The sequence below is a fragment of the Ambystoma mexicanum genome, chromosome 4q (genome assembly GCF_040938575.1).
Source record: "Ambystoma mexicanum isolate Mex_15411 chromosome 4q, UKY_AmexF1_1, whole genome shotgun sequence".
In the NCBI taxonomy this organism is placed as follows: Eukaryota; Metazoa; Chordata; class Amphibia; order Caudata; family Ambystomatidae; genus Ambystoma; species Ambystoma mexicanum.
This window is the reverse complement of record NC_090928.1, coordinates 1,177,567,438-1,177,592,411: the sequence shown is the minus strand read 5'-3', so window position 1 is coordinate 1,177,592,411 and position 24,974 is coordinate 1,177,567,438.

The window sequence follows — 24,974 nt, the reverse complement described above, 5'->3', positions numbered from 1 at the left end:
TCACCAACAGGAAAAATGAAGAGCTGCACTGCCAGAGGTCCAGACTGGACTTCAGTGGCAGGAAACATAATGGAAACACACACAGAGAAGTGGTAGGACAAGGACTAGGAGGGTCTATCCCTCCAAAAGGCATTTCAAGTATCACATTTGCCTCCCGCACACTGCAGACTGAGGTTAGGGTGACTGATCTCCCACGAGATTGTCACCCGCATCCAGATGGTCAACATACATTCTGGAAAGGCCATCTGCATTGTCATGACTCTTCCCTGCCCTATGCTCAATGGTGAAATCTAGCCCTTGCAGGCTAATGGACCACCTGAGCAGTTTGGGGTTTTCACATTTCATCTGCATAAGTCACTATAAGGGTGTATGGTCAGTTTGGACCATAAAGGGAGACCATGTAAGGTAAGGTCTAAAATGACTAATTGCCCAGATTATGCTAAAACACTACTTTTCAGCAGTGGCCCACCTAGGTTCCCTACCCTTGAGTTGCCTACTGAGAAGTGGTGTTCTCTCCATTTATCATCCGAGGCAAGACAGTTCCAGTTCCAGTGTCACGGGCATCCGTTTGCACAATAAAGAGCTTTGCTGTAGTCGGGGGGACACAAGACGGGTGCCCCGCACAGACTTGTCTTCTCTGGTAAAAAGGCCCAGGAGAGCCCTGGCAACCACCTTGGTTCTCATGGTCCGAAGGGGTATAGCCTCAGGGTACCTGGTGGCATGATCTACCAGTACCAGTATGAACCTGTCTCTACCTGATGTTGGAGGGTCTAGGAGACCACCATTGTCGATGTCCACCCTCTCAAATGGTGTGCCAACCACTGGCAAAGCCTGTAGAGGGGCAATGACACTACCCCCAGTCTGACTAGACAACTGACAAGTGGGACAGGTCTTGCAGTGAGCTTCCACTTCTACTCCCATACTGGGCCAATAGAAGTGGGCTGAGAGCCTTTGCTTGGCCTTCTTGGGTGCAAGATGTCCAGCTAAGGGTACCTCATGTTCCAACTGCAACAGGAAGGGCCTGCATACCTGGGGTAGAACCACCCTTGTGACTGCACCAGGTTCAGGCTGAGTGGGCTCACTCTGCAGGAGTGCACCCTCCCAATAAATATTAAAAGGCCTTGGCACTTCACCTCATGCCTTTGTCAGACCCTCAAGAGAGTGGCACTCTCTCTGACCCTTACAGAAATCTGCCTTAGAGGGCCCACCTTTACCCAAAAAACGCTGGAGGACTGTGTGATCCTCTGGGGTGAGTACCTCTCACTGAGGAGGGTCCTCTGGCTCTTCTCCCTCATGAGTTGAGTATAGGGTCACCATTGAGCCTAGTCCCTCAGGAGCTGGGACCACAGTGGATACTGCTGAAGCAGCAGGAAGAGAAGGAGCCCCCTTGACAGAGGTGGCCTTCTTACTCTTTCTCCTTGCCTTGGGTTTCCACTTTGGCTTGGGTAACTATCAGTCAGACCCTCTTTTACCTGTGACCTAGTGACGGCAGCAGCAGTCATGGGTAACCCTTCAGATATTGTCATGATGCCCGCTCCCGGGGAGCCGGTTCAAGCCCGGCGTCCCCGAAAGCGGACATCCAGTCCCCAAGGAAGGACCCAGCAACCCCATATAGGGGCCCTTTTGACAGTGTCCTGGCGCCTATGGCGCCAGGCTCATAAAAGACATCAGTCCTGGCGCCATAGGCGCCAGGCTCATTATGGGAATGCTTGGGTGCACTTACCTGATGCAGACCATGCTGCAGGATCCCGGCCGCCTTGAGGCCTGAAAGGAACTACTTTACCTGTGGGACTAATTTACCATCCGGGCGTGGTGGGGAAGGATACATACCTGATTGGAGGAAGGATACATACCTGGAACGTCTTCCAAGGCTATTTAAACCCCACCCGAACAGCCACACGTGCTTCGCGTTGTTCTGCATCTAGCAGCTGGACGCTCACCGTGTCTGCTCCTGCATCCTGACTTCTGCCACGCCTGCCAGCATCCTGGATCACCTGCAAAGGAAGAGAAGAAGAGAACAGAAGAAGGAAAAGTCCTTACCTGCTAGATCCGCATCCCGGAGACATCTCGCCGACAATCCTGAAAAGGAAGACTTTAATTTAAAAGCTCATCGCGTCGATCGCTGCAGCGCCGCATTCCACTCACCTTTACAGGGCGCCTCCATGTTCAGCAGCGATCACCCAGATTCGCAGTCACGCCCCAGCGCCTAGGGAGAAAAACACCAGAACAAAAGGTGAGAGAGAGAAGGGAATAAGGAAAGCTAAATCTCCATGTTAAGACTTACCTGTTGATTCATTCCCTCTTCATTTCGGGTCCGCGCCGTATCCTGGCATTTCCGGACCCCGACACCTAAGGGGAAAAAGAGACATCAGCGTTAATGAGCGAATAAAAAGACATTACCAAAAAACGCTCATTAAAGATTTACCTGATTTCTAAAAGGATTTCACCGCTCATCTCGGGTTGGTGCCTGTTCCCCGGCATCCCGTACCCCGGCCCCTATGGGGAAAAAGACACTAGCATTAGTGCATTAATGCATGGACACAAGGGGACCCTCTTATCAAAAAACTTACCTGGAAGCCAAGCAAGTTTGGTTCTCACCAATCCGAAAATCCAGTGAAGTAACTGGATACCAACGCGCCCCTGCATCAGAAGCAGGATGGAGAGCTCGTCCTTCCAGACCCTAAGGTGAGACGCTACGAGAAATCACAGAAGGGTTTCAAGGAGGGTGAGAGGGGAAAGTGGGAGGCCGATTGCATTACCCCGCAGACAGTTAATCCCGTATTTTCGCCTACAGAAGGATACTTCTGCGAGCCAGACAAGCCAGAGTTGGGGGCCCGGTCCAGTCCGTCTTCTGAATCCTGTGCATCACCTTAGAAGAGGTCACAGCAGCGCGAACCAGGCCAGCGCCTCCGTGGGAGTCAGGTGAGCGTAACAGATATTAACCCAATCTCTGCTAAGTCATTCCCCAACAAGATGTTGGCCGGTACATTGTCCTGAACACGGACAGGAAGCTTTGCTGTCTTTTCATTAATGTGAATGGTGACTAGGGCTGCAGGAGAACATTTGGGAGGCCCACCAGCTAACCTAGTAGTTCTAAGAGGAGCACTTATATAGTCCTCTGGCCTGAACAGGCCCCAGTGTCTCTCAAACCAGTGGAAGGCTGGACATTTTATGAGGACACTCCTAAAACATCTACATGCATTCTGTGGGATAGTAGCCAGTATTTCTGGGTACTGGTCCCAGGCCCAAAGGGACACTAAGGAAATCTCTACAGGGGCACCAAAAGTGATTCCTGGAGAGGAGGGGAGGACTGTGGCCTCCAACTCAGACATAGGGTTATGTTATGTTATGTTATGTTATCAAACCTTTTAAAGCGCCCTATCACCCCATGTTATCTTGGTGCTAGGACAACACATGCATAAATCATAACCACGGCCTAGAACAAAAGTCTAAATTCAAGATGATTGGGAAAACGCCTCAGTGGCAGCGGCAGAGCATTCCACAGTTTCGCTGCAGCCACTGAAGCAGGATGGAGAGCTCGTCCTTCCAGACCCTAAGGTGAGACGCTATGAGAAATCACAGAAGGGTATCAAGGAGGGTGAGAGGGGAAAGTGGGAGGCCGATTGCATTACCCCGCAGACAGTTAATCCCCTATTTTCGCCTACAGAAGGATACTTCTGCGAGCCAGACAAGCCAGATTTGGGGGCCCGGTCCAGTCCGTCTTCCGAACCCTGTGCATCACCTTAGAAGAGGTCACAGCAGCGCGAACCAGGCCAGCGCCTCCGTGGGAGTCAAGTGAGCGTAACAGAACGCGAAGCCTTCCTACAAATTCCCACCCAGGCGCTATGGAAAGTTCTGAGACTGATCAGTTGGCCCAATTACTGGGGGAATTACGGGCCGAAGTACATGCCGCTCGTCAAGAGACTAATGCCCTCAGGAGGGAATTAATAATATCAAAGGAAAGAACTGATGACCTGGCCAGACAGCTTTTGCAAGGTCAAGCTGGGCAATCTCCTCTACCCGGTTCCGGAGGGAACCCCGCTCCTGTGGTTTCCAGTAACCCTGTGAAGATTAATCTACCTGGAAACATGCCGCTGGCCCCACCGGAACGCTTTGCTGGAGACCCCAAACGATTCGCCGTATTCATGAATCAGTGTTGTTTGCACTTCCTATGCAGACCTGGGGCCTTCCCTAATGATCAGACCAAGGTAGCCTTTGTATTGTCATATCTCAGCGGCTGCGCTGCTGATTGGTCAGTTCCACTGGTTACTCAAGATGACCCGATTCTCCGTGATTTTCAAAGGTTTCAAGCAAGCATGGAAAGGTTATTTGCTCGACACTCTCAGGGGCAGGCTCTGGATGTCGAACTTCTATCCCTGCGACAGGGCAATCAGGACCTCCTATCCTATATTGCAACCTTTAATAGACTAATTGTGGAAACGGGATGGCCAGAGGATAAAAGAGTCACGTTGTTTTATCGAGGCCTTCGCGGAGAACTTAAAGATGTCTTGGCCCAAGTTGTAAATCCGCCCCAAGAATGCACAGAGTACATAGACTTAGTGGTCCAATTGGATCACAGACTTCAAAACAGAAAAGCAGATCGGTCCAGGTTTGAGACCCAGGTGTTGGTCAAGACCCATGCTAATCCCAAGGTAGTTGATGTCTCTGAGCCTATGCAAATTGGATGGGGTAAAAGAACCCTTAACTCAAAAGGAACGTGAAAGACGGCGGCAGTTAAAATTATGTCTTTATTGTGGGAATTCTGGACACTTTCTACGAGATTGCCCTGCAAAACCGCCCCGAAAGGCGATAGGAGCCGCTGATAAAAACCATGAAGACTCTGTTTCGGGAAACGACTCCGCCCGACAAGTGTAGGGGTCCGCTTGCCGAGCTTGAAAACTAACTCTCAGACCTCGCATTTCATTGTGCCAATGGTTCTCGTAGATCCAGAACAACCTAAGCGGTTGCATGCAATAAAGGCATACATCGATAGTGGGGCTATTGGAAACTATGTGGATCGTGAATTGGTCTCTAGGATTAACCTCCCTCTCCGTCCTAAAACCAGCAAAGATGTCATCACCACAGTCGATGGAACTGAAATTGCCTCTGGACCGGTAACACATTCCACTACTGAGGTGACTCTTATTGGTCCAGACGGCCATCGGGAGGGTGTTGTGTTTGATGTAATCAAGGCTCTACAGTTTCAGGTTATTCTTGGAATCCCTTGGTTAGAGACACATAATCCTCGAATTGATTGGCGAGCTAAGAGAATAACCTTCCCGGATTGTACACAAACCTGCTACCCAGAAAACCTGAAGATTCATCTAGCATCTGTAACCTCTGCCTCCATGCAACTACCTCCGGAATACCAAGACTTTCAGGACGTCTTCCAAAAGGAACAGGCCAACACGTTACCTCCTCACAGATCGTACGAATGCCAAATCAATCTGGTGCCTGGTGCACAACCCCCTTGTAGCAGGATTTATGCCCTTACCGAACCTGAGAATCTGCATTTGAGACAATATTTAGATCAATACCTAGCTAATGGTTTTATTCGCCCGTCAAAGTCCCCGGCATCCTCGGCTTTGTTCTTCGTGCCCAAAAAAAAAGGCGACCTTAGAACTTGTATCGGTTACCGCGCATTGAACCAGATAACGGTTAAAAACCGTTATCCTCTGCCTCTGATCCCTGAACTCCTTGACCAGGTGAAGGACGCTTGCATATACACCAAGTTAGATCTCCGGGGGGCTTATCATCTGGTACGAGTTAAAGAAGGCGACGAATGGAAAACTGCCTTCCGTACTAAACACGGATTATTCGAGTACCAGGTGATGCCTTTCGGATTGTGTAACGCGCCGGCTGCCTTCCAATACTTCATGAATGATGTCCTTCGGGAACTCATCGATGTTTGTGTTGTCGTATATATCGATGACATTCTGGTGTACTCCTCTTCGGAATCTGATCACAGAAAACACGTCAGGGCAGTACTTGAAAAACTGCGCCAACACAAACTATTTGCTAAATTGGAGAAATGTGTTTTCCATACCACAGAAGTCGAGTTTCTAGGTTTCATCCTGACACCCAAAGGAGTCCGAATGGACTCAAGAAAAGTGGATGCCATCCTCAAATGGCCATCACCTAGCTCTGTAAAAGGGGTTCAAAGCATGCTCGGCTTTGCCAATTTCTATCGCAGTTTTATCCCGGAATTTTCACGCGTGGTACAACCCATTACTGCACTCTTGAGGAAAAATAAACGTTTTGAATGGTCTGAAGAAGCCGAGCAGGCCTTTCAGGATTTAAAAGCTAAGTTTACCTCCGCACCTATATTGAAACACCCGCGTCCAGATCTCCCTTATGTCGTCGAGACTGACGCATCCAGCCTAGCCATGGGAGCTGTCCTGTCCCAAAGAGATCCCGAAACCAACCAACTGCATCCCGTAGCATTTTGGTCCAGTAAATTCTCGGCACCCGAGATTAATTATGCAATCACGGACAAAGAACTGTTAGCCATTAAGTCCGCTTTTAAAGCTTGGCGGCATTATCTGCTTGGCGCTCGACATACCATCACAGTGATCACTGATCACCAGAATTTACAGTATTTGAAAACCGCCAAGGCTCAGTCATCACGGCAGCTCCGATGGGCTTTGTTTTTTGCTGAATTTGATTTCATGATTACCTATCGATCTGGCTGCAAGAATGGCAAAGCAGATGCCTTATCCCGAATTGGAATGGGAGAATCTGATACAAACTCAGAACCAGTACCAATAATTCCCGAACAGAGGATTCTAGGCATGACTTTGTTACAGACGCTTGAAGACATTCAAGCCAGAGTGAAACAACTGCTGGACCCTACAACCTTACAGGAATGGATACAAAAGGGATCAGACTTTACCATAGATAATGGTTTACCTTATTTCCAAGGACGCTTATTCCTGCCACATAAGGAATTACACGAAGTAGTTATTTCCCGTTATCATGATACATTAATAGAGGGACACCCCGGTATTGCCAAGACAGAGGAAAAGGTGAAACGACAATTTTGGTGGCCCTCTTGGCGAAAAGATGTTAAATCTTTTGTGATGTCCTGTGGTGTTTGCTCTCAAAATAAAAGTAAAAAGAAAAGACCGGCCGGTCTCCTTCAACCTCTAGACATACCACCAGCAACCTGGCACACCCTATCAATGGATTTTATTACAGACCTACCTCCTTGTTCGGGGTACAATACTATTCTGGTAATTGTGGATTTGTTTTCCAAAATGGCCCACTTTATTCCTTTGAAAGGTTTACCTTCAGCTTCTGTCCTAGCCAAAGAATTCCCCCAAAATATTGTTCGGCTACATGGATTCCCATCTATACTAATCTCTGACCGGGGAAGCCAATTCATTTCCCACTTCTGGCGCAAATGTTGTCAAATAGCTCAGATCGACGAAAGATTATCGACCAGTCACCACCCTCAGACCGATGGTCAGACCGAGAGGACAAATCATACCCTTGAACAGTACTTACGGTGTATGTTACAGCAATCTGAAAGCAACTGGAAAGACATTCTTTGGATAGCAGAATACGCATATAATAATTCGGTACACTCTGGAACTGGCCACAGTCCTTTTTATACTTTGTTTGGGCATCACCCTCGAACCTCAAACCTTGACTCATCTCAGAACCTTGGAATGCCTGCAGTAGAACATCTGCATTCTACAATTACCCAAGCCTTCAAAGAGGCAACTACGCATTTACAACAAGCCAAGAGAAAATACAAGGAGAATGCTGATCTACATCGGAGTGAAGCACCTCTGTATCAGATTGGGGATCAAGTGTGGTTAGCTACCAGACATTTACCACTCAAAGGGCCTCGAACTTTTAACCCAAAATATCTGGGACCTTATTCTATTACGGCAATAATTAACCCAGTGGCTGTTAAACTTGATTTACCAGCAAGTATGCGAATTCACCCTGTTTTTCATGTGTCACTTCTGAAACCAGTGGTACCCGGAACCCGACTACTCAAACCTCCAGAACCTATTCTAATAGATGGGGAGCCCGAATTCGAAGTGAAGAACATTTTAGACTCAAAAATGTTTAGGTCAAAACTGTTCTACCTAATTGATTGGAAGGGGTACGGACCTCAGGAGAGGTCGTGGGAACCCAGCGACCATGTGCATGCACCTCGATTAGTCAGGAAATTCCACCAACTCTTCCCAGACAAACCAAAACCCCCGGAGGGAACAACCTTGGGAGGGGCCTTGGGGGTGAGTGCTGTCATAATGCCCGCTCCCGGGGAGCTGGTTCAAGCCCGGCGTCCCCGAAAGCAGACATCCAGTCCCCAAGGAAGGACCCAGCAACCCCATATAGGGGCCCTTTGGACGGTGTCCTGGCGCCTATGGCGCCAGGCTCATAAAAGACATCAGTCCTGGCGCCATAGGCGCCAGGCTCATTATGGGAATGCTTGGGTGCACTTACCTGATGCAGACCATGCTGCAGGATCCCGGCCTCCTTGAGGCCTGAAAGGAACTACTTTACCTGTGGGACTAATTTACCATCCGGGCGTGGTCGGGGAAGGATACATACCTGATTGGAGGAAGGATACATACCTGGAACTTCTTCCAAGGCTATTTAAACCCCACCCGAACAGCCACACGTGCTTCGCGTTGTTCTGCATCTAGCAGCTGGACGCTCACCGTGTCTGCTCCTGCATCCTGACTTCTGCCACGCCTGCCAGCATCCTGGATCACCTGCAAAGGAAGAGAAGAAGAGAACAGAAGAAGGAAAAGTCCTTACCTGCTAGATCCGCATCCCGGAGACATCTCGCCGACAATCCTGAAAAGGAAGACTTTAATTTAAAAGCTCATCGCGTCGATCGCTGCAGCGCCGCATTCCACTCACCTTTACAGGGTGCCTCCATGTTCAGTAGCGATCATCCGGATTCGCAGTCACGCCCCAGCGCCTAGGGAGAAAAACACCAGAACAAAAGGTGAGAGAGAGAAGGGAATAAGGAAAGCTAAATCTCCATGTTAAGACTTACCTGTTGATTCATTCCCTCTTCATTTCGAGTCCGTGCCGTATCCTGGCATTTCCGGACCCCGGCCCCTAAGGGGAAAAAGAGACATCAGCGTTAATGAGCGAATAAAAAGACATTACCAAAAAACGCTCATTAAAGACTTACCTGATTTCTACAAGGATTTCACCGCTCATCTCGGGTTGGTGCCTGTTCCCCGGCATTCCGTACCCCGGCCCCTATGGGGAAAAAGACACTAGCATTAGTACATTAATGCATGGACACAAGGGGACCCTCTTATCAAAAAACTTACCTGGAAGCCACGCAAGCTTGGTTCTCACCAATCCAAAAATCCAGTGAAGTAACTGGATACCAACGCGCCCCTGCATCAGAAGCAGGATGGAGAGCTCGTCCTTCCAGACCCTAAGGTGAGACGCTACGAGAAATCACAGAAGGGTTTCAAGGAGGGTGAGAGGGGAAAGTGGGAGGCCGATTGCATTACCCCGCAGACAGTTAATCCCCTATTTTCGCCTACAGAAGGATATTTCTGCGAACCAGACAAGCCAGATTTGGGGGCCCGGTCCAGTCCGTCTTCCGAACCCTGTGCATCACCTTAGAAGAGGTCACAGCAGCGCGAACCAGGCCAGCGCCTCCGTGGGAGTCAGGTGAGCGTAACAGATATTAACCCAATCTCTGCTAAGTCATTCCCCAACAAGATGTTGGCCGGTACATTGTCCTGAAAACGGACAGGAAGCTTTGCTGTCTTTTCATCAATGTGAATGGTGACTAGGGCTGCAGGAGAACGTTTGGGAGGCCCACCAGCTAACCTAGTAGTTCTAAGAGGAGCACTTATATAGTCCTCAGGCCTGAACAGGCCCCAGTGCCTCTCAAACCAGTGGAAGGCTGGACATTTTATGAGGACACTCCTAAAACATCTACATGCATTCTGTGGAATAGTAGCCAGTATTTCTGGGTACTGGTCCCAGGCCCAAAGGGACACTAAGGAAATCTCTACAGGGGCACCAAAAGTGATTCCTGGAGAGGAGGGGAGGACTGTGGCCTCCAACTCAGACATAGGGTTATGTTATGTTATCAAATCTTTTAAAGCGCCCTATCACCCTATGTTATCTTGGCGCTAGGACAACACATGCATAAATCATAACCACGGCCTAGAACAAAAGTCTAAATTCAAGATGATTGGGAACACGCCTCAGTGGCAGCGGCAAAGCATTCCAAAGTTTCGCTGCAGCCACTGAGAAGGCCCGATCACCAACCCTGGCTATCGGAGTGTTAGGGACTAATACTAAAAAGGCAGACTGTGAACAAAGTTCATGGCAAGGGGTATAGTGAAGATAACTGTCTCCTTGACCATGAAGAGAACGATGGACCAGACAGAGGGACTTAAAGTCAATCTGTCTTGCCACTGGAAGACAGTGTAGAGTGCAGAGGCTAGGAGTAATATGAGCTCTGTAAGGGGCGTTTATAGGTAGTGGTGCAGCGAGGTTTTGCAGAAACTGCAGTCGATATACTAATCACTTTGGCTGGGCCAGATATAAATCGTTGCAGTAGTCAATCCAACTAAGGACTAACACAGGCACAACCTCTGGGCGGAAATGAGGAAGTATCAGAGGAAGCACCTTCTGCAGAATCCTCAAGTGGAAGTGTACTCCTTTACATACTTCAGTAACCTGGGCGGCCATAGAAAGAGTGGAGGAGAGTGCCCTTCCAAGATTTTTTACCACCGTCACTGGAACAGAAAGAAGCACAAGTGTAGATGGGCAAAAAGAAGACACCGATAGTGAAGGGATAGGAGAGGCACCCACTGCCAGAACCTACGTCTTGTCTCCATTAACCTTCAGCCAGTTGTGGTTCATCCTGGTTCATCCTCTCCCCCACAGCCGCCAGCCATCGACAGAGGCATGCCAACACCTCAGCCTGGTCAAGATATGATATGATATGGCATTTATAAACAAATCCGGATCTGGGTGTCATCGGCATAAGAATAGCAACAGTGGCCGAAGGATCAGACAAGACACACAATAGGCTGGATGTAGATATTTAATAACATTGGTGACAAGGCGGAGCCCTGGGGAACACCACAAGAAAGTGAACAGGACGATGAAAAGAAAGGAGGAAGAGAGAGTTTTTGGGCCATGTCAGCCAGGAAAGAAGTAAACCAGGCCAACACAGACCCAGAAAGATCAGCATCGACCAGACGGGACACCAAGGTAAGGTGGTCAATGGTGTCGAATGCCGCTGACAGTTCTAACAGAATCAGGGCACCAACCCCAACATTGTCAACCAGCGTGGCTATGTCATCCATAACTGACACTAGGACACTCTTTATGCCCCGGCAAGTACTAAATCCTGAATAAAAGGGGCAAAAGAATCCAGAGGTTTCAAGAAAGGAGGATAGCGGAGGAGAGACCAATGCTTCCAACAGCGTCATAAAGAAGGGCAAAAGAGAAATAGGTCAAAAACCAGCCGGGAGTGAGGGATCCAAGGAGGTTAATTTAGCAAAGGAATGGCGGTAGCTTGTTTTAACTCTCTAGAAATATGGACAGACTGACAGGACAAGTTAATGGCCTGAGTAATCCAGGACATAAAACCTGGGGACACATCCTTCAGAACCGAGAGCGGGATAGGATCAGAAGGGGCTGCAGATTTAAGGCGACCAAGCTGACAACTTCCACAGAGAACAGGGGGAAAGTAGACCACTTAAAATGATAACCAGCCCCGACAGGAGCAGAGACTGACCTGGAAATGAAGCCACATGAGTGGCGAAGCAAATGTCAGACTGGACGGCCTCAATCTTTGTCACAAAGTTCCTGGATAAAGAGTGGCAAAGTTCCTGAGTCGGAATAACTGGGGTGGAATGCTGATGAGAGCACTTTTACTACAGAGAATAGTTCCCTAGGTTGATGGAGAGCTTTGTTCATTTTCTGGGTTAAAAAAAACCTGTTTGGCCACCTCATTTTTGGCAGAATAGTGACTAGCACATTGCCTATAGGCTATTCTTTCCGCAGCCCCATAAGAGCGGTGCCACTTATGCACAGCCTGTCTGAGCAGGAGGCGAGCAGCCTTAAGCTCAGCAAAAAACCAAAGCTCAGATGGCCAGATCTGCAGTTTGGTAAGTTTAAGAGCGGCCACTAAATCGGCCACCTTCTTAAAGGAATGAGTTAGGGAAGCCAAATCGACTTCAGACGTTAACCCATGCTTGATATTAACTATGGCCGTCAGGGAGTCAAAATCTGCAGAGCACCAGTTGCTCCCCATAACTGACAGAGGGACAGTCCTGGGCTGTGAGCCAGGGAGTTTAAGTACAAAGGGCACTAGGTGGTGATCAGACCACAAAACTGGTTCTACTGGAAGCGCACATAACTGAGAATCCCTGGCAAACACCAGGTCAGGCGTATTCCACACTACAGGTGTTGGCTCCATAACAATTTGATGAAGACCAAGGTCAGAAAGACCATCACAAATTTGGCTATGGATAGGAGCCCAAGGTAGATTGAATTTAATATTAAAATCATCAAGAACAAGAAGATAAGCAAATGTAACCTGAAGTTCAGCTACCAGGTCCAGAAAAGAAACCACATGGGGTCCAGGTGGTCTATAGATGACCAGAAAATGAAGAGAGCATGAGGCTGATATAATAATCCTCATCAGCAGCGCTTCCATAGCAACCATGTGGGTGAGCGGGATCACAGACACACAAAACCTGGTGTAATGATACTCAGTCAAAATTGACTATTTTATAGCCAATAGGCAAGGCTTGAACAAATGCTGGGTCAGGATAAGGGTAGGTCAGGATGACAGCCTGGACACCAAGTGCCTTGCCTTTACACTTGGGGTCAACCTTTCTGTGGTCCAGAGCCCCACAGTCCCAACAGGTTCCAGGAATGCGGGAACTGAGTTGGATCCAGTGGAAGCCTGCTCTGCAGCACGAGCACCACTACTCTTACTCCCACCCCCATGAGACTTATCCCCACTAGATGTTTGGACCTTAGAGGGAGAATGTTTAGAATTATTTGGATGTGGCTACTTCTTGAACTCCTCAGCCTTCTGAGGGGTCTCTTTTTCAATGTCCTTCCTACTGAGTTACTTAGGTGACACCCTGTGGGAGACCCATTTATCAGCCAACTTGGCCCTATTAAAGGGGTCCAAGATATTCTGGTCAGCAACGTACTAACGCAGCTATGGTGTTCAAAAAACAGGAGGTGAGACAACTCAACAAAAGACTTTGCTTTGTAACAATGAACCCATCCCATCATATTCATATGTGCAGCACCCACGCAATCAACCCAAGACACATTCTCTCTCTTCTTATAATCCCTGAACCTCTTAAGGTACCGGGCAGATGTCTCGCCAAACTGGCCAATCAATGCAGCTTTCATGCACTCATACTGAAATCTTTCTTCAACACTCAGTTTCAGAATACGGTCATAACCAGTCTGAGGTACTCTAATTCAACACTTAGCCCAATCTCTGTGGTCAACATCATGGATACCGCAAGCCATCTCAAATGCTTCTATCCATTGGAGGACGCCCTAAACCCTCCACATACACACTAAGCAAATCTTTCGTAATGTGGTAGCAGGACACCTGACACCCTCAACTGGTTTGGCTGAAGTCTCCACCCTAGCTTTCTTTAGTTGGAGTCTTTGACATTCAGTGTCTCTGTCTTTGCGATCAAGATCTCTGTTTTTGAGTATAACTTGTTTTGCCACCTCCTCCTTCATCAACTCAGCTTCAGTGTCTAAACTTTTGTATTCAAAGGCTAGTTTCATTCTTCATAACACAAGTTCCAGAGAATCCCCCTGAGAAACAATGCTGGTTTTGAATGGAAGTAACAGGAGATGTGGCACTCCTATTGGTCGCTACTGTGACTTCACCAGGGGCAAGGTCCCTATCAGAGCCCTCCCCACTGTCATCATGAGTATAACAATCTGCCTGGAAATCCACAAGGGAAGCTATAAGCTCTGCCCTAGACATATCCTCAAAATGTATTACTCTCCAATTCACAAGCACTCTGGAGAGCTTCTAAGATCATCCTAGTCAATTTACCATTTGCAATAGTTTCCATTGTTTGTAATGTAGTTATACCAGTATACACCTCTAAACTCTATAATTAACACAAGTGTGGATATTTTTTAGTAGCAAGGTTAAACACTAAGTCTTAAAACTAGTGATCCCACTGCTGTACCACCAGTGTAAAGAACTGGAGGGAGCTATCTGTACTTCTGCCCCTTTCTTTGGTTGGTAGAGAGGCACAGAGCACTCCAGCCAAGGTTCTCTACTATGGTACCTTATGATATGATATGATATTTTATTTATATCGCGCCTATACACAGGTGTTTCAGAGCGTGACCAGGCAAAGGGAGGGGGAGCACGGGAGAAAAACAAAAACAAAACGATCTTACTAGGCCCAATGAAATTGAGAACGCGCAAGTGCATGGGAAAGGGAAAGGGGGAAAAGTGCAAAGAAAAAGGGAGGGGGGCAAAGAAGTGCAAGGCTTAGGATAACTATAAGTTAGTGGATAAAATAAGTGAATAAATAAGGTGATAAGAGCAGTGATTGGTGCAGCCAGTGAAGGGAGCAGTGCAGGGCAAGTCAGATAGGGTAACATCTGATAAGTGCAGGAGATGAGTGGGGGGACCTGTAAGGGTACAGATAACAGGTCCCGGTGCAAGGGTGGCCGGGAGGCAGTGCCGGAGGATGTCCGGGAGGGCAGGTAACTGAGTCAAGGGGGCCCCATTGGCAGGTGAGGCAATGCTGAGAAGAGAAGGCAGATCAACAGGGGAGGAGAGTGGCAAAAGCAGATGTGAAGAGGAAGGTCTTAAGGAGCTTCCGGAATCGTAGATGGTTTTCCTCCAGTTTCAGGGTGGCAGGGAGGCCGTTCCAAAGGGTGGCTCCGGCAGAGGACAGATATCTGCCCCCTGTACGTTTCTTAGAAAAGCGGCTGACCCCGAGGGAGTTTGAGGTAGAGGAGTGAAGGGCTCGAGAAGGGAGGTATTTACGGATGGATAGTTGAAGGTATTTTGGACCCAGGCCCCAGAAAGCCTTGTGGGCAATGGAAAGGGTTTTAAATGTAATCCTTGCATCCACTGGGAGCCAATGGAGGGATTTCAGTGCTGGAGAGATACAATCCCAGGGCTTGAGTCCAAGGACATGTCTCGCAGTTCTGTTCTGGATTAGCTGTAGAGGGCGGAGGGTGGAGGCAGGTAGCTTTAGAACGCTCTCCAAACCAAAATAAAAACAAGAAAGACTCTCTGAACTTACCTCAACCAACTAACTACCACTCTCCACCAAATGGAGATATCTCTGACCCAAATACCACATTCTGCCTAACCAAAACAACAATCCTCGAAGTGGAAAAAACCATCCTTTCTCTCAAACCGTCTAATTGCAAAGGAGATGTCTGCCCAGCGCACATCATAAAAGAGGCTGCCAGAGACCTCTCCCCCTTCATCTCCAAACTGATTAATGCCTCCTTTGCCTCCGGCACCGTCCCAGCCAATCTCAAACAATCATGGGTGCTCCCGCTACTCAAGAAGCAACATTAGACCCACTTATTGCTACGAACTACCGCCCCATCACAACGGTACCATTTTTACTCAAAGTTTTAGATAAAATTGCATATTTACAGAACCAGAAACACCTCGAATAGCACAAACTCCTAGGGATCCAACAGTCAGGATTCCGACCACTACATGGGACGGAGACTGCACTGCTAGACCTGAAGACTCAGATCGATGAGCTGAGTGATCAAGGGAAAACAGCATTATTGCTGATACTCAATCTCTCAGCTGCATTCGACCTGGTCGATCACAAGGTCCTCTGTAGGCATCTAGATACAGCAGCCCATTTCTCCACAGGCGCTGTTAAGTGGATAGAATCATTCTTGAGTGACAGAACTAGCAGAGTATTCTCACCCTCTGCAGCTGCGGGTCCTACCCCTATCATGTGTGGGGTCCCTCAGGGTTCCTGTGTGTCCCCCACCCTCTACAATATATTCACCAAGCCACTGTTCGATGATCTGGACCTTCTGGGTGTCACCTACACTAACTACGCGGATGACACTCAGATTCTCCTCCCTCTTTCTGGGGCTCATGATAGGGACCTGGCGTTAGTGAATAGAATCTCATCATTCAGGCATGGATGGCCACTCACGATCTATGCCTGAATGATGACAAGACAGAGTTGATAATCCTCGGCTCCCCCACCAACATTTCCAAATTAGGGCATGAATATGCCTCCTTCATCATTGACGGTAATAACACCATCGTCTCCAAGGAGGTAAAAACTCTGGGTTTCTACCTTGATGCAACAATGTCCTTTACTAAACAACTAAATTCTCTGGCATCCACCACAGCCTACACTTGCAAGCTGATCAGAGCAGGTAGGCCCTTCCTGTCTAATGATAGCTGCCGCATACTGGCCAGAGCATTAATCCTATCAAGACTAGACTACTGCAATGGCCTCTACAGTAGTGCTAATAAAACCATTATCCAAAAACTCCAAATACTACAAAACAATGCCATTAGAGCCGCATTAGGCATTAACAAAAGAGTGAACATCTCTGCTATCAGACGTCATCACAAATGGTTATCTACCCATAACAAAATATAACTAAAAATCACCTCCTTGACACATAAAGCACTACACAATGCACTGCACAATGTCGCACCGAGTTACCTAATTGACAGAATATCTAGAAGAACCTCCAGCAGACAGACTAGAACCATTAACACAAACTGTCTGGTAGTACCCAGATTCAAATCTTCTAAGATTGTCAGCAAATGTTTCCCTGTGAAGGCCGCTAAAATCTGGAATTCCCTGCCACACCAGTTGAGAGCCGACCTCCCTTATTCTTTCTTCAGAAAGAACCTCATCACTCACCTTAGCTTGACTGAGAATTAATTCTCCTCTGAAACTGTGGTACGTTAGCACGACCTGCTGCTAGATTGTAAATTTGCAAATTGTGTACTTCCCTAGTTACGAAGATGTAAATAACTCTGCCCCTCTGCATAACTTAAGTCTTGTATATTGTATTATTTCCTGTGTAATGTGACTTTTCATTTAATGCCTGTACATTATGTAACATGTGTAAGCTTCGCATATCCTTTCTGTGCCCTGCTACTCTTGGCTCTGGTGCGCCTTATAAATGCAATAAACAAACAAACAAACAAACAAAGAGGCTGTTACAGTAGTCCAGTTTAGAGAGAATCAGAGCTTGGGAGACAGTGAATTTCTGTGGGAAGGAGAGAAAGGGAAAGGTACCTCTGAGCAGGTGTAATAAGAAGTTAGATTGTTTTGAGACTTCAGAGATGTGTGAGGAGAAGGATAGTGTGGAATCAAAGATGACCCTGAGGTTCTTTGCTTCGCAGGTAGGGGCAGGAGGAGGGCCGAGGGAGGCAGACCAGAGAGTAAGGGGGAAGGAAGGAGAAGGTGTGCCAATGAGGAGAATCTCAGTTTTATTTGCATTTAAACAGAGATCGTTGGTGGCACACCAGTCTTGAACGGCGATTCGACAGTCAGAGATGTGGGAGGGAGAGGAAGTGGCAGAGGAAGCCTGAAAATGATTTGTTTGTCGTCAGCATCGCATTGGAAGATGGAGCAGAAGATGGAAATGCAGTAGGCAAGGGTTGCCAAGTATTGGTTGAAATAAACAACCACGGTTTAAGCTCTCAGGAGGTGATGCAGGCTGGTTCATAAGTACAGTGAGTCCCCAAGCCCCCACAAAGGAATGTCCACACACTAAGTTAGGTGTTAACACAGCTGCCTTATCTGGTGCCATACTAGACTTATATTCAGTAATAATGCACCAGCTGTTGACAGTTTTAAACAGCCATTTGCATTCTTCAGTAAGGTGTACTTTCATAGAGCAAGGAAGAAAGGCAGGTTAGTTTAAGAACATGGCCAGTATACTTTCTTGAGACTCAAATAGTAATTCTGTGTGAGGATCCCCCCACCTGGGCAACCTGTAATGGAAAGGTTAGGGATTACCTTATCTTGTCTTTGACAGCCCAGTCAAAAAATGTTCAATACTGTTCTGCTTTCTTTCTGTAGGTTCTACCACCCCAATGTCCCTGAGATGTCACAGGAGAACAGGATCCAAGATGACTCTGGGACCACTGGATGACTCCTGTGGCTGGAAGATGCTCCTCCAAGTCACAGTACCTTTGGTGCCTTGGCAGGCAATGTGACAGAGTTTCTTGGCTTCACTCGATGGTACCCCTGAAGGATGGGTCCCTTTGCAAGAAGGAGTTGGTGGGATGTTGAGGCCAAGAGAAAAGGAGGAACCAAGGGCTTTCAGATAGGAAGCAGTTTCAGTCTTCACAGTGGTCTCCGTTGAACGGGTTTACTCCCGTCATGGAAGTCCTAGGAAGGGAAAACTTACTGTGGACTCTAAAAAGGCCTGGCTGAAGAAGATAAGATCCCTGGGGACCTTGGATGCCTTTTGCTGATGACGGGTGCAGTGGCAGAATTAGGTTTCAGGATTTTGCCATTGACATTTGGATATTTGGTGCTGCAGCCACAGCACAGACCTCTGGATGACTTCTGGTGACCTGAACTCGACCTCTGAACTGGACTACGGATCTTCACCAAAGCTGGAACCTCGGGATGTCCTCTTTGGATTTTGGTGGTGGGAAACCCACCGGCGCACCTTCCTCTGCACACAGCAAACTGGGATCTTCTTTGGCAGAAAACAGTGGTCAGATCTTGTGGCAAGGATGTCCCCTGAAGGATTCACAAGAGATTGGAACTTTTACAGCTCTGGGTGTCAAGAAGCACTATGCCAGGGTACCCCCTCTTCTGGGCGGTAGACAGCAATCTGGCTTCCAACAGTCACAAACACTCCTCAAGACCCTCTGTGACACAACTGGACTTATTTATCTGAAAGTGTCCAAGAACTCCTCTTCTGGACTCACAACGACCCCTTCTCCGGATGGCAGGCACACATGGCTGGCTTCCAGGGTACTTCTGATGAGGGGAAGAAGGTCCTCGATGGCCCCTTGTAGCTTGGATAGAGGTCTCCTATCCAGGTCCTCTCTTCGATCAGTCCTTGGAAGAACACAACAGCTTTCAAATTATATGAATGAGCAGACATTTTAGTGCTTAGACTATACCCAATTAACACCCTGACAAGCTCATCTGAGCTGGTGACTCATCTGATAATGACTATTAGCTCAGCCATACAAATTCTGGCCCCAATAAAAGTAAAAAATATCAAAACAGAAACCTACAAAAATACCTGGTACTATGACAATATTATTTTACTAAGGCGCATGAAGAGATCTCTTGAAAGAGACTAGCACAAGAATCCTTGTCCCAAATCTCTTGCCCTCTATAGGAAAGCTGTGAGAGACTTTGAAACAGCCATCATGGAAGCTAAAACAGCTAGCTTTAATGCTAGGATAGCCAACACTCGGCAAGTTCTAGTGAACTGTTTAAAATCCTCACTAAATTTGAGGGCAAGTCTCCTGTGAATACCACTCTCAATTGAGACGTAGCTTGGTGTCAAGCAATCCACGATGAATTTCACTCCAAAATTGCATGCTACCAACAGACCTTCAGGGACTTACAAGAGATTACCTCAGGGCATAAGATGAACCCAAATTAGGCCTTCAATGACAAAGTTCTTAAAACTGACAGCACTGTCTTTAACTTTAGCTCAGAGTCTGAAAGTTATAAAATCACCCAAGGCAGGAAATCTTCATCATGCCTGGGAGACAGCTGCCCCGCAAGTATTTTCAAGGTTCACTCGAAATACTGGTCCTTTGGATTACCAAACTACGAATCTGTAATTTAGTGAAGGTAAGGTAGCAGACTCTCTTAAGGAGGCATGGGGCACGCCACTCCTTAAAAAAGAATAACCTTCAGCCTCCAGCACCCAAGAACTATCGGCCCATTACAAAAGTGCCTTCTAAGTCATGGATCCAGTTGCTTATTTGCAATTCCAGGACTTTGTTGAGAATATGGTGAGAATATGGTGTATTGGGGGCACGTCAGTCAGGCTTCAGAGCTTAGCATGGCACTGAGACTGCTATGCTGGGCGTTAAGTCCACCTTCTTCAGCCTGGTGGACAAAAGGTGCCATGCTTTGCTTATGCTGTTAGATCTCTTCACGGCCCTTGATCTGGTTGACCACTCTCTGTTGGTAACCAGATTAAAGGACCAGGCCTGTTTCTCCGACTTGACGGCCAAATGGATTGAGTCTTTCCTGGGGTCTCGCACTGTAGGAGTGGCAATAGATGATTGCAGTTTCACCCCAGTTGCTTTGACCTGTGGAGTCCCACAGGGGTCATGTATTGCCCCGATGCTATTTAACATTTATATTAGGCCCCTCCGTGCCATTCATGGCCTATCCAGACGGACCCTGTTTCTGATGTCAGAAATGATCTTCACTGGCTCCCGATAAAACATAGGAAAGCACAAAAAATCTTGCGTCTGTCCTATAAATGCTGGACGAACAATGTCCCAGATATCTTACTGACCGGACAAAAGTGAACCAGTCCTCACGCATGCTGCGCTCTCATGACAACCTTGAAATGGTCCAACCTAGGTCCAAGCCTGGAATGCTCTTCCGCTGCCAATAAGAACAGCAGGCACCATTGTAGAATTTAAAAAAATGGGTCAAAACTAATTTGTTCAACCTCAAGCAAGACTGAATTAATATATCCTGCAGATTCCTTGTTCCTAGGCAGTGACATCATGAACCTTGTTTGTCCGTTTTTTTTGTGTGTTTTGTTTTGTTTTTTGTATGCTCTGGGGCCCATGGGAATGTGGAGCCATATGAAAATTAAATAATAATTATAATAATAATAATAATAATAATAATAATAATAATAATAATAATAATGAAGAAGAAAATGCAGCAACAGACTTCTTCCTTTAGCTGGACTCCAGGGAACATCTTCATGTTGATTCGTTTTGACTTCAGCTTCTAAACAAATTGGAGACTGAGAGGTCCCCTGTTCTACACATTTGGTCCCCATTCACTCAGGCTGAGCCAGCCTCAGCAGCCAATCATTCACAAGTGCATTCATGCAGGCAGGCAGCCAATCAGGCTCACAGGGATTCAGGCCACTCACTCCACCCAGGCACCCATACCACCGAATGTGGATTGGAGTAAGCACCCAGCTTTTCAGAATACTAAACTGCATTCACTCCTGTTTCCGTCAGGGCTGTCTCATGCATTGTGTCACAAACTCCTGCTTATAAGATTGAGAACGAGAGTTGATTTTGTCTCCTTCCAGCTGTGTGACACAGACATGATTGTGTTTTCAAAATAGGTAGCATGTTGGAATTTGGATGTGAGCAAAATTGATGGTCGGTGGTGGGGGTGGGTGTCGAGCAATTTCTTTTTACAAGGGACGGGATTGGAGCTGACAGAGATATGTTTCTCCTTAGGTCAGAAGAGAATAGGATTAGGTTTGGGATGCTGGGGGGGTGAAGATATTCCAATTGTGAATGGCCCGCCTGTGCAAGGCAAAGAGAGTCAAGGAAGGAGATGTTGTTGCCTCCTGAGAGAATTCGATGTCGGTGCCTCTAGAGAATATTAGGTGTTGGTGCCTATTGAGAAGATCAAGTTTTGGGGCCTCTAGAGAAGATTAGGTGTTGGTGCCTATCGAAAAGATCTGGTGTTGGGGCCTCTAGAGAAGATCAGGTGTTGATGCCTATTGAGAAGATCAGGTGTTGTTGACTGTTGAAAAGATCAGGTGTTCGGACCTCTAGAGGAGATTAGATGCTGAAGCCTCTTATAGAAGAGAAGATCAGGTGTTTGTGCCTCTAGAGAAGATCAGGTGTTGATGCCTATTGAAAAGATGCCTGTTGAAAGATCAGGTGTTCGGACCTCTAGAGGAGATTAGATGCTGATGCCTCTTATAGAAGAGAAGATCAGGTGTTTGTGCCTCTAGAGAAGATCAGGTGTTGAAGCCTCTAAAGAAGATTTGGCATTGATGCCTCTAGAGAAGATCAGGTGTCGGTACCTATCGTGAAGGTCAGGTGTCTTTGCCTATAGAGATCAGGTGTCACTGCTTATCGAGAAGATCTGGTGTTGGTGCTTCTAGAAAAGATCAGGTGTTGGTAGCAATCAAAAAGGTCAGGAAGCTCAGGTGTTGACGTCTCCACAGGAGATCAGGAGTTGAAGACTCTACCCAAGCTGATGGCTTGAAGCCTCCATGGCAGATCAGTTATTGGTGTCACTAGAGAAGATCAGGTTCTGGTGCCTTTAGAGAAGCTTAGATGTTGGTGCCTCTAGAGAAGCAGAGGTGCTGAGGCCCCCAAAGGAAATCAGGTTTTAGTGCCTCTAGAGAAGGGTGTCTCTTCTTTAGAATCTCACTCACAAAGTGCTTCTGTCTGCACAATTACCTACGAGGTACGTGTCAACCTTTTAGCTAGATTTCTATAGATATTCAAAAGTATGCTGCATATGGAGTAGGTTCAGGAAGACAAATGGGATCCCTTCCTCCAACAAAGGGAAGGGCCACATGCAGGGAACACGAAAACGGCCTCTACTCTGGGCTTTATACTTAGCTGTTTTCGTGCGTCTGTCTCCACTGGCCAAAGATCCATTGCCTCACACACTGCTCAAGTGATCACCCCTCTCATCATTCTATCCAACCATTGCGCTCTCTCTCTCTCTCTCTCTCTCTATCTCTCTTTCTCTCTCTTTCTGAGATACGAATCGGCACATACCCCCATTTCAGTTTACCAAAGCTCCGATATCGGAATTGTTAGAATGACACGTTGTTACTCACTAACACCCATTAACACTAATGGGCCCTGTAAGGGTGTTACACAGTGGGGCAGATTCACAAGAAATTGCCCAATTCAAAGGAGCGCAGATATTGCGCTCATTTCATTTCGACTATTTAGAAAAGTGCAGGTCACTTTATTCTCAATGGTCACTTTCACATTTTAAGATGGGTTGGACAGTGGTGCAAAGAGGCACTGTCCAGTCCCATGGCATACGCAGAACGCTCCCGATGCTAACGCATGACAAGCTCCCAGCAACCACGTGGCAGCGCATTTCACAGAGACAGGGCGTTAAGGCGCCTGTCGGAAATGACAAAAAGAAAAGCATTTCCAGGCCCGGTTTAACTCGTGGCTCTCACACTTGTGACATGACCCAGCCATGATTTGTGCCTTTGATATGATATGGCATTAATAACGCGCCTATACACAAGTGTTTCAAGGTACGAATTTTCAGGGAATTTAAAAGCACATCCCGTTTGTGAATTCAGGAAGCGCTTTTCAATGCCCTGAAACGATCCCCTTATATATGCAAATGTGCAAATCAGAAAAAAGGGCATCTGAATGAGCGCATTATAAGGTGCTCTCATTCAAATGCCCTTTGTCAATTGGGATGTCAGTTTTTTTTTTTTTTTTTTTGCACAAGTGAGGAGATGCGCTAAAGACTGTGCCAAAAACGTTTTCGAAAATCTGGCCCTAAATTGTCAAGTTTCAAGTATCTAGCCCCCGAAATTGCATTATTGTCATGTGAGTTTCACTTCCATTATCTGAGGGTAGCAGAGATATTCATATTTTCGCGTATCACCTCCCACACAGCACAGGAAAATGTCCAGAACTTGACTTGTCTCGAAGGAACGCTGCCCTGGCTTTCCCACGACACCCACGGATGTCCTCTGAAGCCACGAAAGAGATTTGCTCGTTGAAGCCTGCAATAACTCAGCTTTAGAGCAAGATATTGCCAGCAAGATCTGTCATGAAGCTGAGTTATCACATGCACAAGCAACCCACGTTTCAACAAGCAGACAATTTCAGTAGACTCAGCCAAGAACAGTGTTCCACAACTTTTTCTGTTTACCATTCCTCTACTTGTTACGACCATATTCACCATTCTACACAGAGGATGTGTCCATTCAGGTCCCTGTGCTAGTGTAGGGTTGTAATAGGAGTCTTAGTTACTAGTCACTTAGACTATTGCAATGCACAGGCCGCAACACCTTGTCACATTTTGCACTATGATTCCACCTACCCTCTCTTGAAGCCACAGTTCCACTACTTATTTTGGTACACTTCTGCCACTGGACTCGGTATGGGCTACAGAAACAGCCAAAGCCTAACCTACTTGTTGCAGCTCTCCAAACTGGTCTATACAACCTGCAATGTACAGACATTTTTTTTTCTTAGGGTGAGTAGTATGACCAATTAAAACTGCAGAGCCCAACTTTTATTATTCGCTCAAAAATGTTTCTTACTGAATCACTATAAAACATGTTTAAAATTTAAAATTGTGGACATTCTTATGTTCCCATAATGCTCTTTACTTTTATGCAAATCCCCCGGATTGGGTTCTATGAAGAGATACTATATTGGAATACCTGGTCTGGGGCCACGACCATCGGCCCCGCCCCTTCTTCCCCACAGCCACGCCTCCAAGGATGAGAGGGATCCCCCAGTACATTTTTATTTCCAGCACTGCCACCACAAAGTACTGCCAGAGCCCAGTACATCATGAGACTTGTAATGCTGCCCTGGATACTGCACATTGGCCCTGGACAGCGTGTAGCAGCTCCCTGATGACCCAGTGCTGCGAAACGTAACAACAAATAAGGTCTGAAGTCACGCTGCAGAGACCAGTATGTTCCCAGTTTATCAGTGACTGCAGAGGGAAAAAGGCAGCTGCACTTTCAAAATATGTTTTGTTTTGTTTAATCCCTATTCCCAGTGTCTTGGGGCCTGGTTCCCAGGCTATGTGAAGTGACCCATCTAAAGTGAAGGCATCTTTGGGGCCAGGGGAATATTTGGTACATTAGTGAAGGGGATTTAACAAGCACACATAGTCCTAATGAATGTTTGGTTTGGGGAATGTCCATTTGGGATTAAGAGGTGTTAGCATTTAATCTCCATTATTGTGCCCTTTGAGCAGCTCCCTAGAGCCTGGAGGGATAGAGAGCTCTTTAAAAGAAAACCTCTTCATTCACTTGAGCTTTTGTCATGTTGAGAG